Consider the following 13,756-nt stretch of genomic DNA (forward strand, 5'->3'; position numbering starts at 1 on the left):
CAAAACAATAGTTACATACTTCATAATCCCCCTTTCAATAATGGCTAGACTAAGGAGAAGATCAGCAAAGAAAAAGAAAATGTGAACTGCATTATAAACTAATTAACCTTACACATCTGTAGAAACACTTAACAAAGAAATACACATTCTTCTCGAGTGCACATGGAACATTCTCCAGGATCATGTTAGACCACAAAATAAGCCTTAGTACATTTAAAAGTATTGAAAATTGCACAATGTATGTTCTGCAATCACAATACGTTTAAATTACAAGTCAATAATAAAAAGAAGTTTGGGAAATTTACATGTGTGTGGAAATTAAACAATATACCTCTAAATAATAAATGGACCAAAGGAGAAATCAGAGAGAAATTAGAAAGTAGCCAGGCGCAGTGGCATGTCTACTCTGGAGGCTGAGGTGGGAGGATCGCTTGAGCCCAGGAGTTCTGGGCTGTAGGGTGCTATGCCAATCGGGTGTCTGCACTAAGTTCGGCATCAATATGGTGACCTCCCAGGAGTGGGGGACCACTAGGTTGCCTAAGGAGGGGTGAACTGGCCCAGGTTGGAAACGGAGCAGGTCAAAATTCCTGTGCTGATCAGTAGTGGGATCATGCCTGTGAATAGCCACCGCACTCCAGCCTGGGCAACATAGCAAGACCCCCTCTCTTAAAAAAAAAAATTATATATATATATATATATATATATATTTCTTTATATTATTCACCTCAAATGTCTTTATATATATATATATATATATATATATATATATACATATTTATTTCTTTATATATATATAAAGTAATTTGAGGTGAATAGAAACAAAAATAGGCCAGATGCTGTGGCTCATGCCTGTAATCCCAACACCTTGGGAGGACAAGGTGAGAGGAGCACTTGAGCCCAGGAGTTCAAAACCAGTGTGGGCAACCTAGCAAAACCCCACTTCTACAAAAAAAATACAAAAATTAGCCAGGCATGGTGGTACATGCCTATAGTACCAATTACTTGAGAGGCTGAGATAGGAGAATCATCTGAGCCCAGGGAGTTCAAGGCTACAGTGATCCATGATTGTGCCACTGCACTCCAGCCTGGCAACAAAGTGAGATAATGTCAAAAAGAAAAAAAAAAAAGCCAAACGTATGGATGCATCTAAAGCAGTGCTTAGACATAAATTTATAACTCTAAAAGTCTATATTTAAAACAGAAGAAAAATCCCAAATCAATAACCTAAACTCCCACCTTAATAAACTAAAAGAAGAGGAAAATAAACCCAAAGCTAGTCAAGAAAGAAAGTAATAAAAATTAGAGCAGAAATAAATGAAACAGAGAATAGAAAAACAATTAAGAAAATCACTAAAACCACAAAATTGGTTTTTTGCAAAGATTAACAAAGTTGACAAACCCAAAACTAAACTGACCAAGAAAAAAAAACACTCAAATTATTAAATTAGGAATGAAGGAAATTATATTTTACCAGCCCTACATTAGTAAAGATTATTATGGGAATATTATGAACAACTGCAGGACATCAAAGTAAATAACTCAGATGAAATTGACAAATTCCTAGAAAGATACAATTTACCAAAACTGACTCAAAAAGAAATAGAAAACCTGAATAGATATGTAACAAAGAGATTGGATTATTAATTTTTGAAACTTCCCACAAAGGAAACCCCAGACTCAGATGGCTTCACTGATGAATTCTAATAGACATTTCAAGAAAAATTAAGGTCAATCCTTCACAAACAATGAAAAACGTAGAAGAGGGGAACACTTCCCAACTCATTCTGTGACACCAGTTTACCCTAATACCAGAATCAGACAAAGACATCATGAGAAAACTGTAGACCAATATCCTTTAAATACATAAATGCATACTGAATTTAGCAACATAGAAAAAGGATGACCAAGTGAGATTTATCCAAGGAATAAAAGATTGTGAAATCCAAAAATCAATCAATATATGTTATATTCATGACACAACAATGTCATGTTATATTCACGACACAAGTTTACCCATATAACAAATCTGCGCATGTACCCTGAACCTAAGAGTTTAAAAATAAAAGAAAAGAATATATGCCATATTAATATAACAGAAACCACATGATTATCTCAATAGATGCAGAAACAGCATTTGACAAAATTCAACACATTTTCATATTAAAAACAGTCAACAAAATTAGGAATAGAAGAAAACTTCCTCAATCCTATACAAGGCATCTAAGAAAATTCCACAACATCATATTTAACGGTAAAAGATTAAATGTTTTTCTTATAAGATCAGGAATAAGACAAAGACATCTTGTCTTGCTACTTTATTCAACGTTGTACTGGAAGTTCTAGTCATGGCATTTAGGCAAGAGAAAGAAATAAAAGTCATCCAAATTGGAAAGGAAAAATTAAAATGTCTTTAGTTGCAGATTTTTAAGGAATCTATGAAAACACTATTAGGATTAATACATTAGTTTAGCAAGTTTGCAGACCACAAAATAAATAGTTTATAAAAATTGTATTTTTATACATTGGCAATGAATAATCTGAAAGGAAATTAAGAAAACAATCTCATTTACAAAAGCATCAAAAAGGATTAAATACTTAAGAATAAATTTAACCAAAGAGACGCAAGACTTATACAGCATGCTGAAAACTACTTAACACTCATGAAGGAAGTTAAAGAAGATCTAAATAAATGGAAAGACAGTGCATATTCATATTGGGACACTTAATAGTGTACAGATGGCAGGACTCCCCAAAGTGATCTCTAGATTCAATGCAATACCAATCAAAATCCCAACAGACTTTTTTTTACAGCAATGGAAAAGCCAGTCCTAAAACCCACATTAAATGACAGGGGAACCTTAGTAGCCAAACAATCTTAAAAAAGAACAAAGTTATGGGACTCACACTTCCCAACTTCAAAGCTACTGTAATGAAAACTGTTTGGTATGGGATAGATCAATGGAATACCACAGAGTCTAGAAATAAACCCATACATCTATGCAATTAATTTTTGACATGTGTTCAAGATCATTCAATAAAGGAAGAATGACCTTTTCAATAAATGGTAATGGAGCAACTAGATATTCACATGCAAAAGAATTAGGTCAAACCCTACTTCGCACCATATACAAAAATTAACTCCAAATGGATTATAGACCTAAATGTAAGAGCTAGAACTCAAGACAACATAGCAGTAAAACATTGTGACTGTGGATTAGGCAATGGTTTCTTATATATGATATCAAAAACACAAATGATAAAAGAAAAAAGATAAATTGGATTTTATCAAAATTTAAAACTTGTGCTTCAAAGGACACCATCAAGAAAGTGAACAGATAACTTACAGAATGGATGAAAATGTTATTAAATCACATATCTAACAAAGAATTTACTATCCAGAATATACAAAGAACTACAACTCAAGAATAAAATAAAAACCTGCTTTAAAAATGAGTAAAGGGTTTAAAGAGACATTTCTCCAAAGAATTTAAACAAATAGCCAATAAACACGTGAAAAATGTTCGGTAACATTAGTTATTAAGGAATTGCAAATCAAAACTACTTCATACCCATTAAGGTGGCTAAAATTTTAAAAGACAACAATAGCTAGTTATTAAGGATGAGGAGAAATTGGAACACTCATTCAAGCAAATTAATGATTTATAACAGGACATTGGTCACATCTGGATTCCAGGTCCTAAAAATGAGTTGAAGACCATACAATCACAATACAGAAAGAGACTTGAGAACCCATCTAATCCCATTGATCCTTAGATTTGATTCAGTCCACAAAAACTATCAATCCATAGCAAAAACTGAAAAATAAAGACAATACTATAAGTTTTTCCCATTTAAAGAACTATTCTTTATTCTGAGATTATATTAGAGGAGAGGGTGGTATGAGAAATTAAAGATAATAAAGAGTAGTTGTTCAGGATTTTTCCCTCTAATTGTCCATTCTTAAAATTGTTTTTGAAAAGCTATTGGTCCGTGGAACCCAACAGTCTTGGAATATTTGTCCATACAAAGTTGGAGTTGGGTACATATATTAATAACTCCTGATAACTAGCAAAAGTTATTTTTATTGGGAGTGGGAGGAAGGGTGGAAAATTTGCTTTCTAGTATATCACTTTTAGGATCTGTGGGCTGTTAAAATAGTTTTTATTGTTATTTATGCCATTATTTTATTTCATTGAGACTATTTGGAAGTTACTAGAAATTATGGTATAATTCCAGCACTTTGGGAGGCCAAGGCAAGAGGATTGCTTGAGGCCAGGAGTTTGAGACCAGCCTGAACAACATAGCAAGACCCTGACTCTACAAAATTATTTTTTAAATTAGCCTGGCTTGGTGGCACATGGCTGTAGTCCTACCTGCTTGGGAGGCTAAGGTGGGAGGATTGCTTGAGCCCAGGAAGTCAAGGCTATCGTGAGCCGTGATTGCACCACTGCCCTCCAGCATAGGCGACACAGTGAACCCCTCTCAGAAAGAAAGAAGAAAGAAAGGAAGGAAGGAAGGAGGAAGGAAGGAAGGGAGGGAGGGAGGGAGGGAGGGAGGGAGGGAGGGAGGGAGGAAAGACAGAAGAGGGAAGGAGGGAGGGAAGGAAGGGAGAAATTATGAAAAAGAAAAAAAACACTCCTGGCCGGGTGCAGTGGCTCACGCCTGTAATCCCAGCACTTTGGGAGGCCGAGGCGGATGGATCATGAGGTCAAGAGATGGAGACCATCCTGGTCAACACGGTGAAACCCCATCTCTACTAAAAATGCAAAACATTAGCTGGGCATGGTGGCACGTGCCTGTAATCCCAGCTACTCAGGAGGCTGAGGCAGGAGAATTGCCTGAACCCAGGAGGCAGAGGTTGCGGTGAGCCGAGATCACGCCATTGCACTCCAGCCTGGGCAACAAGAGCGAAACTCCGTCTCAAAAAAAAAACACTCCTAATTTTGCCACCAAAATTTAGTAAAAAATATCACTTATATTTCAGTCTTTTTATGTATATGTTTATAATTCCATAAAATTGGAATGATGAATAGTTTTATTTTCCGTTTTTATCATTAAATCTGTTTTACATTTTCCCATATTATTCAGTATTCCTAACAAATAGTATCTAAAGTACAATTACTGGTTTAATGATGTCCTACTGCTGGTCATTGAAGCTTTCCTAATTTTTTACTCTTCTAAAATTATAAATAACATTTTCAATCATAAATGTGTCTTTAAATATTTCATTGGCATAATTTCTACAAGTGAGATTACTAGGTCAAATAATGAACATTTTTAGGCTCTTAATATATATTGATGATAATTGCTTTCCAGAAAGACTGTGACACCTTTTTACACTCCCATCAGTGTCAGTGGAATCTGGCTAAGTTAGACTTTGCTTTCTTTAGTAACACATCTAAAGATAAATAGAATTTTCACCTCGCCTCCGGTAATAGCAGAACAAGACCCAAATGGAGGAGTCCTGACGGAAAATCACTATAAAACACTGGACATAATACCAAAAGCAACTACAGCAGTGAATTGCAGAGTGGACGGAGCAGACAAAGTTGGGTGGAGGAGACATGCTCAGAGTAAAAGAGGATGGGAGCTGTACAAATTAAGTTCGCTGTTTTTATGGCTTCTTTTCTGGGCTAACTGTAGTCTACTTGGAGTGTATGGTCTTGGAGGGGACTCTGATTCAAAACAGCAGTCTATTTGACCAGGGAAATTAAAAAAAAAAAAAAATGAGCTAGGGAATCATGGACACTGAAAAAGTGGAGGAATCTTGGAAGCAAAAGAGCAAGAGAAGGTTTCAGGAAACATGTCTGTCCATATTTCCGAGTGACCCTTGAACCATGTATGTATGGACCAAATTCAAAGTAGGTCATCTAGGAAAAAAATATCTGAACTGAGACTGAAGCTACCACCACAAAAAATAGAGATTGCAATTCAAACCCAGAAGATTGCCTGCTTAAACAAAGGAAATCATAATCATGAGAGAAAATTGTCTGAATCCAGAATTTCTACAACTTAATGTTGATAAAGTCCAGGATACAATAAGAAAAACTACCTATCATATAAAGAACCAAGAAAATGGAACATATTCTCAAAGAAAATCAACTGAGTCCAATGCCAAGATGTGCCAGATGCTGGAATTAGCAGCCAATGATTTTTAAACATCTACTAGAACTCTCCTCAGTGAAGTAAAACAAAATATGCTTTCAATGAGTTGAGGAATAAGAAATCTCAAGAGAGAAATAGAAATGATTAAAGAAGGAACCAAGTGATATCTGATACACCTAACCTGCTATTCCCATCCCTTCCCCTCCACAGTACACACAAACGATTTGCCTACTTAGCAAACTTCTCATCCTTAAGTACTCAGCTCAAGAGTCCCCACTTTAAGCTTTTCTCAGGGCTCCAGTCTCCTTGCAGCACACACCAGGCCTAAACTTACCAAGACAAGAACAGTTGCAAATGCAGAGTTTCCCATTGCCCGTCCCCCTTCCCCCACAACCCCCCCCACCCACAGTTGGGTGGCTCACATTGTCCGAAGAAGAGCTGGATATTAGAGTCCAGGAAAGGAACTTCAGCCCTGTATTCTTAACATGAACGTGATCAGTTACATGACAAAGAAGTACCAGGCCTTCCCCAGGCATGGTCAGAGTCTGAGATCCAAGTCTTACAGTTTTAGCTGTGTAACGTGGTGGATCAATAGTTTCCAACTCTGATCTGCCACTCAGCATTCTACCACGATTAACTTCACTGCTTTACATATTCAACTCTAGCTAGGAATCGTGAAGCATATTTCAGAACCTATTCTGAAATTTCAGGTCCTGTTCCATGGAGGCCGGCTCCGTCTCTGGAAGACCAATCTGCAGAGAAAGTGTCCTAGACAAGTTGACCCTTGCTTCTCAGTTTACCCCCTAAATTCAAAAGGTGCCTCATTTTCTGTTCCATCAGTGTCGGATTCTGTTTTAGCCATGAGTACTAAGAGGCCAGTGACTAACGTAGTCTAAAAAGGCATTGCTGAACAGACCAGGGGTCATAGGAACTCTTATATCAAGCTCAATTCATTTAGTAGTTTTCCAAATTTTTCTAACTCCTTGATTTGCAGACATCCAGGTTTATCATTCATCTCATTTCATAAGTTGCATTTTTGTTCACAAATGATGGTTGCCCAAATGACCAACATTTAGTTTCCTTTCTTCATACAGTTAATAATATTTTTGTGTTAACCTAGCATTCATGCCTTTCCCATGTGCTATGGTTTGAATGTTTGTTCCCTCCAACTCATGTTGAAACTTAATCCCCAATGTGGCAGTTTTGAGAGGCAGGACCTTTAAGAGGTGGGTCATGAGAGCTCTGCCCTCATGTATGGGTTCATCCACACATGGAATGATGAGTTAAGTGATTAATGGGTTATCACAGGAGTGGAACTGGTGGCTTTATAAGAAGAGCAAGAGAGGCCTGAACGAGCACACTCAGGCTGCTTGCCATGTGATGCCCTGCACCACCTTGGGACCCTGCAGAGAGTCCCCACCAGCAAGAAGGCCCTCACCAGATGCAGCTCCACAACCTGGGATTTCTCAGCCTCCATAACTGTGAGAAATACATTTCTTTTCTTTATAAATTATCCAGTTTCAAGTATTCTGTTATAAGCAACAGAAAATGGACTAATGGAAAATTGGTGTCAGAAGTGGGGCTGTTGCTAATAACGAATACTGGAGAACATGAAACTAAGGGCAGAAGCAGGAAGCATTTGGAGGAGCAGGCTAGAAAAAGCCTGCAATTCATTCTCATAAAGGCTTGGAAGACAAGAAGACTAGGGAAAGTTTGGAACTCATTAAAGATTGTTTAAGTGATCATGACCAGAATACTGATAGAAATTTGGACAATGAAGGCCATTCTGACAAGGTCTCAAATGGAACTCTGTTGGAACCTAAAGTAAAGGCTATCCCTTTTTTATAAATTAGCTAAAAAAAAAAAAAAAAAAAAGCAAACTTGGTTGAACCATGTCCATGTCTTGGGCTTTGTGGAAGACCAAACCTGAGAGAGATGAACTGGGGTATCTGGTGGAAGAAATATCCAAGCGGAAAACCATTCAGGCTGCTGCATGGCAACCTCTAATTGCTAACATTAAGCTCTGAGAGGGGAAAATGACTTGGAGACAGAATTTATAACCAAAAGAGAAGCAAAACAGAAAGATTTGGAAAATTCTCAGCCTGGCCATGTAAAGAGTGAAAAAAGGCTGGGCACCATGGTTCACGTGTGTAATCCCTGCACTTTGGCAGGCTGAGGCAAGCAGATCACTTGAGCCCAGGAGTTTGAGACCAGACCACGCAACATGGCAGAACCCCACCTCTACAAAGAATACGGAAATTAGCTGGGTGTGGTGGTGCACAGCTACTGGTAGTTCCAACTACTCAGGAGGCTGAGGTGGTAGGATCACCAGAGCCACTGCCGTGAGCCATGATCACACCACTGCACACCTGGGCAACAGAGTGAGACCTTGCCTCAAAAAAAAAAAAAAAAAGTGAAAAAGCATGTTTAGAAGAGGAAATCAAGGGTGTAGCACAGTGACCTCTTGCCAAAGAGATGTGCACAAATAGAAGGAAGCAAGGTACTTCTCAAAACAATGAAAGACCACGAAGCTATTTCAAAGACCTTTGAGGCTTCCCCTCTGTTACAGGCCCAGAGGCCTATGAGGGCAGGGATGAGCCCAAGGCACCTTCCACAGACTCCCTCCCTGGGCCACCTCAGGACCCTGCTTACCAAATCTGATGAGGTGTTTCTCAGCTGCCCCAGGTGTGGCTCAAGTAGTCCCAGGTGTGGATCAACCCCCTGCTCAAGAAGATACAAGCTGTTAGCCTTGATAGTATCTCATGATACTAATTCTGCAGGCTTGCAGAAAGTAATGGCTGTGGAGGGTTGGCAGCCTCTACCTAGATTTGAGAGGCTGTCACTGAAAGCCTAGGAGCCAGGCAGAGGCATCTTCAGAGATGGAGTCACTGCAGAGAGCCCTCCCTAGAGTAATGCTTAGCGGAAATGTGGGGTGGGAGCTGCTGCAGGGAGCACCCACCAGGGCTGCTAGTGGAGCCAGGGGAGTGGGACCACCACCTAGACCCCTAGCAGCATGCAGTCCTGCATGGCAAAGCTTCAGGCATCGGACTCCGACTGCAAGCAGCCACATGGACTGCACGCAGCAAAGCCCCAACCCCTGCCCCAGGGTGCCCAGCAGGTGGCACATGGAGTCGAAAGAGACTATTCTCCAGCTTTAAGATTTGATGCCTTTTTTCACTTCTCTCTTTTTGCCTATTTCTCCCTTTTGGAATAGGAATGTCTGTCTTATGCCTGTACGACCACTGTATCTTGGAAGAAGATAGCTTGTTTGGGCTTCACAGGCTCATAGGTGAGGTGAGGCTCTGGACTTTGAACAGGAATTTTGTGCTGGAATTAGTTCAGACGTTGGGACTATAGGAGTGCAATGAATGTGAGAAGGACATGAGTTTGGGGGAAATACGGGTAGAATGCTACCGTTTGTCCCTCTAAAACTCAATCCCCAATGTGGCAGTATTAAAAGGTAGGGGGGCTCTAAGGGATGATTGGGTCATGAGGGAAGAAATTAAACCACTCATGGATTCACGGGTTGATTGATTAATGGGATGTCACAAGAGTGGGACTGGTGGCTCTCTAAGCAGGGGAAAGAGACCTGAGCCAGCACACCCAGCGGGCACATCATGTGATGCCCTGTGCCACCTTGGGACTGTGCACTGTTCCCACCAGGAAGAAGGCCCTCAGCAGATGCAGTCCCTCAACCTTGAGATCTCAGCCTCTACAGCTGTGAGAAATAAATTCCTTTTAATTAATCTTCCAATTTCAGGTCATCTGTTACAAGTAACAGAAAATAGACTAAGACATCATGACGTTGGTTTTGCTTGAATTTCAGTATTCAGTCACTGGTTGTTATAAGATGGGTTAATAAGGTACATTATTTCAGATACTATTATTAAAATTATGGCCGGATGCAGTGGCTCACGCCTGTAATTCCAGCACTTTGGAAGGCAGAAGTGGGTGGATGACCTGAGATGGGGAGTTTGAGACCAACCTGGCCAATATGGTGAAACCCCGTCTCTACTGATCTGGAGTGCAGTAGTGCAATCTCAGCTCACTGCAACCTCCACCCCCTGAGTTCAAGCGATTTTCCTGCCTCAGCCTCCCAAGTAGCTGGGATTACAAGTGCATGGGCCACCACACCCAGCTAATTTTTGTATTTTTATTAGAGACAGGGTTCCACCATGTTGGCGAGGCTGGTCTCAAATTCCTGACCTCAAGTGATCCACCCACCTCTGCCTCCCAAAGTGCTGGGATTACAGGCATGAGCCCCCATGCCCAGCAGGATGGTTAAATGAGACTCCCTTCTCAGGGGAAGCCAAGGCCCTAGAGACTGAGAACCATGCAATAGTACCTGGTACTGCTACAACCTGAGAAAGACACCAACTGCAGGCCCTGCAGAGAGACCGCAAGCTGCACGCAGTAGGCCTCACCCAGCCTGACGCTGTAGATGAGGAGTGAGGGACACCAGGGGTGGCACTTGTTCTGGAGCTACTAGTGTACCACACAGTGTCACAAAAACATTGTGAAATGCATAACATAAAATTTAACCGTCTTAGCCATTTATGTTATGCATTTCACAATGTTTTTAAAAAGTAACCAGAAAAGCTGTGGAATCTGCCCAAGGTTTCACCCAAGAGACAAAGAAGCAAGCCCACGGATTGGGCTTAGTCAATGGAAGGAGAAACAAGCCCACGGATTGGGCTTAGTCAATGAAAGGAAAAATAAGGGAGTGTCCTGCCTGCCTCCTCTCAAGTCCTCTCAGTAGTCTGGTTACGTAGGAGTAAACGTATAAAGGTGAAATTTTCATACATTGCTACTCCATTTACATTCTTGGTTTCACAATCGTTTATCTTCTCATACATTGCTACCCTTTTTAATTTATTTTGTTCTTTGTTTCACAATTATTTCTCTTTCTCCAAACATAGCAGGAAAGGAGTACCACCAATGTTTATAGAGCATTGAGTTTCTAAATACATTATATGACCGGGTTGCCACCTTCCTGTAGTAATCTTGGCAGTCAGCAGCATCTCAGTGGGTCCCTCAATAATTGAAGCTACTGTAATTGGCAGAAAATATAAAGTAATGATTTCACATCTTTTATACTGATTTCTTTTAGGAAGCCCTTTAGAAGTTTAAACACTTCCCCCAAATGACAGGAATGCATAACATTTTGCACAGCACTATATTTAATTAATTTAGTTCAAAGAATTTTCATCCATAATTTATCTTCATAGAGTTATATCTGGTTATCTTATTTTTAAAAATCTCACAGAAGACGAGAATGGGGTTTTATAAATATAAAATGGTGATAACTAAAATATTCTCCCAGAAAAAAAAAAATGATACTGTAAAATGTAAGTTCCTTGACAGCTGAACATAAGAGAATTACATTAAATACGTTCATGAGATCAAATGAGATACAGGACAGCCATCCCCATGCTAGGTTTGGCAGTAGCATCATTTAGCATCAAGGCTGAGCAACATGGCGAAATCTCGTCTCTACAAAAAAGTAGCCAGGTGTGGTGGCACACACCTGTGGTCCCAGCTACTGGGAAGGCTGAGGAGGGAGGATTGCTTGAGCCTGGGAGGTCCAAGCTGCAGTGAGCTGTGAGCATGCCACTGCACTCCAGCGTGGATGATGGAGCGAGACCTTGTCTCAAAGAAAACAAAAAATGTAACATCCCATTGTGCTGACATTACATCAAGCAGTGTTAGGACACTGGCCTACTGTTATGCTCCTGTAGGACTTGTTTAACTTCAGACCGTGAAAGAATAAAACATTAAGAGTTTTATTTCCACAACGTCTAGGAATTGAGGCAGCATTATCTGTAGACTGGCTCCACCTGATGGTTTAACCAAGGCCATTCTAGCGCATTGTATGTGTTTAGCAAATGTTAATTTTTAATATGAGAGCAATACATTTAATAAGCAGTATTGCCTTTAGTGAGACACATCAGCCCTAAGTATATATTATGGATAGATGTATTCATTGTTATTGTAATACCTCTACACACATAAAATGAATGCCATTTGAAGGTTATTTCTTTCAGATTATTATACAGAAAAACACCTTACTTTCTTTTCTTTTCTTTTTTTTTTTTTAATTTAGATAGCATCTTGCTTCGTCGCCAGGCGCCAGGCTGGAGTGCCTTGGCGCAATCTCAGCTCACTGCAACCTCCACCTCCTGCGTTCAAGCAATTCTCCTGCCTCAACCTCCTGAGTAGCTGGGACTATAGGCACGTGCCACCACTCCCAGCTAATTTTTGTATTTTTAGTAAAGATGGGGTTTCACCATGTTGGCCAGGCTAGTGTCGATTTCTTGACCTCGTGATCCACCCGCCTCGGCCTCCCATAGTGCTGGGATTACAGGCGTGAGCCACCGTGCCCTGCACTTTCTTTTCTTTCTTTTTTTTTCTTTTTTTTTTGAGATGGAGTTTTGTTATTGTTGCCCAGTCTAGAGTGTAACGGCACAATCTGGGCTCACCACAACCTCCGCCTCCCAGCTTCAAGTGATTCTCCTGCCTTAGCCTCCCAAGTAGCTGGGATTACAGGCATGCACCACCATGCCCTGCTAATTTTGTATTTTTGGTAGAGACAGGGTTTCTCTGTGTTGGTCAGGCTGGTCTCGAACTCCTGACCTCAGGTGATCCACCCACCTCAGCTTCTCAAAGTGCTGGGATTACAGGCATGAAACACTGCGCCCATCCAATACATGTTACTTTCAAAAGATACTGAAACCATACTCCACGCATGTGAAGGCTAATTGAAAATTGCTTGTACCAAATTATTTTTTCTTTACTCTTCAATTCAACCTGGATTATAGAAATTGTTTTATTCTAGCTTCTGTATTATCATGTCTGGGAAAAGATGAAATCTTCTGGGAAGTCAGGGTAACCATTGTAGTTTTTAAGAAGAATGACATCAACTTTGTATTTTTTGATGGTAAGTCTGGTAGAAGTATAAAATAGAATTTTGTTAAGAATGGAAGTAGGGGCAGGCATGGTAGCTCATGCTTGTAATCCCAAGACGGGTGGATTATTTGAGCCCAGGAGTTTGAGACTAGCCTGGGCAACATAGTGGGGCCCCCCATCTCTGCAAAAAAATACAAAAATCAGGCTCATGGTGGCATGAGCCTGTGGTCCCAGCTATTCGGGAGGCTGAGACAGGAGGATCACTGAAGCCTGGGAGGCAGAGGTTGCAATGTGCTGAGATCTTGCCACTGTACTCCAATCTGGGTGACAGAGTGAGACCCTGTATCAAAAAAAAAAAACAAAAAAAGAAATAGGAGGTTAATTAGTACAATATTCCAATTGTTAGACAAGAAAGAGTAAGCCATTGAGAGAGCGGGAGTTGAAAGCAGGGGATGATCACATGAGACAAAGTCACTAGGAGAGTCTAGATGAAGCAAAGTCTATACGAAGTTCAGAGAAGATGAAACTAAATTCTGGTGAAGAAATTAGACTAATTCATTGCCCACTGAGTCTCAGTTTAACATTTCTAAAGTGGAATTTTAACAATATGTTCCCTCTGCCTCATCACAAGGTTTTTGTGAGAAATAAAGCAGATAAATATTAAATACAGAAACCACGATCCACAAATATTGGTTATTATTTTCTTTTTTAAATTATACTTACGTTCTGGGGTACATGTGCAGAA

This window comes from Cebus imitator, unplaced genomic scaffold (genome assembly GCF_001604975.1).
Source record: "Cebus imitator isolate Cc_AM_T3 unplaced genomic scaffold, Cebus_imitator-1.0 Scaffold6, whole genome shotgun sequence".
In the NCBI taxonomy this organism is placed as follows: domain Eukaryota; kingdom Metazoa; phylum Chordata; class Mammalia; order Primates; family Cebidae; genus Cebus; species Cebus imitator.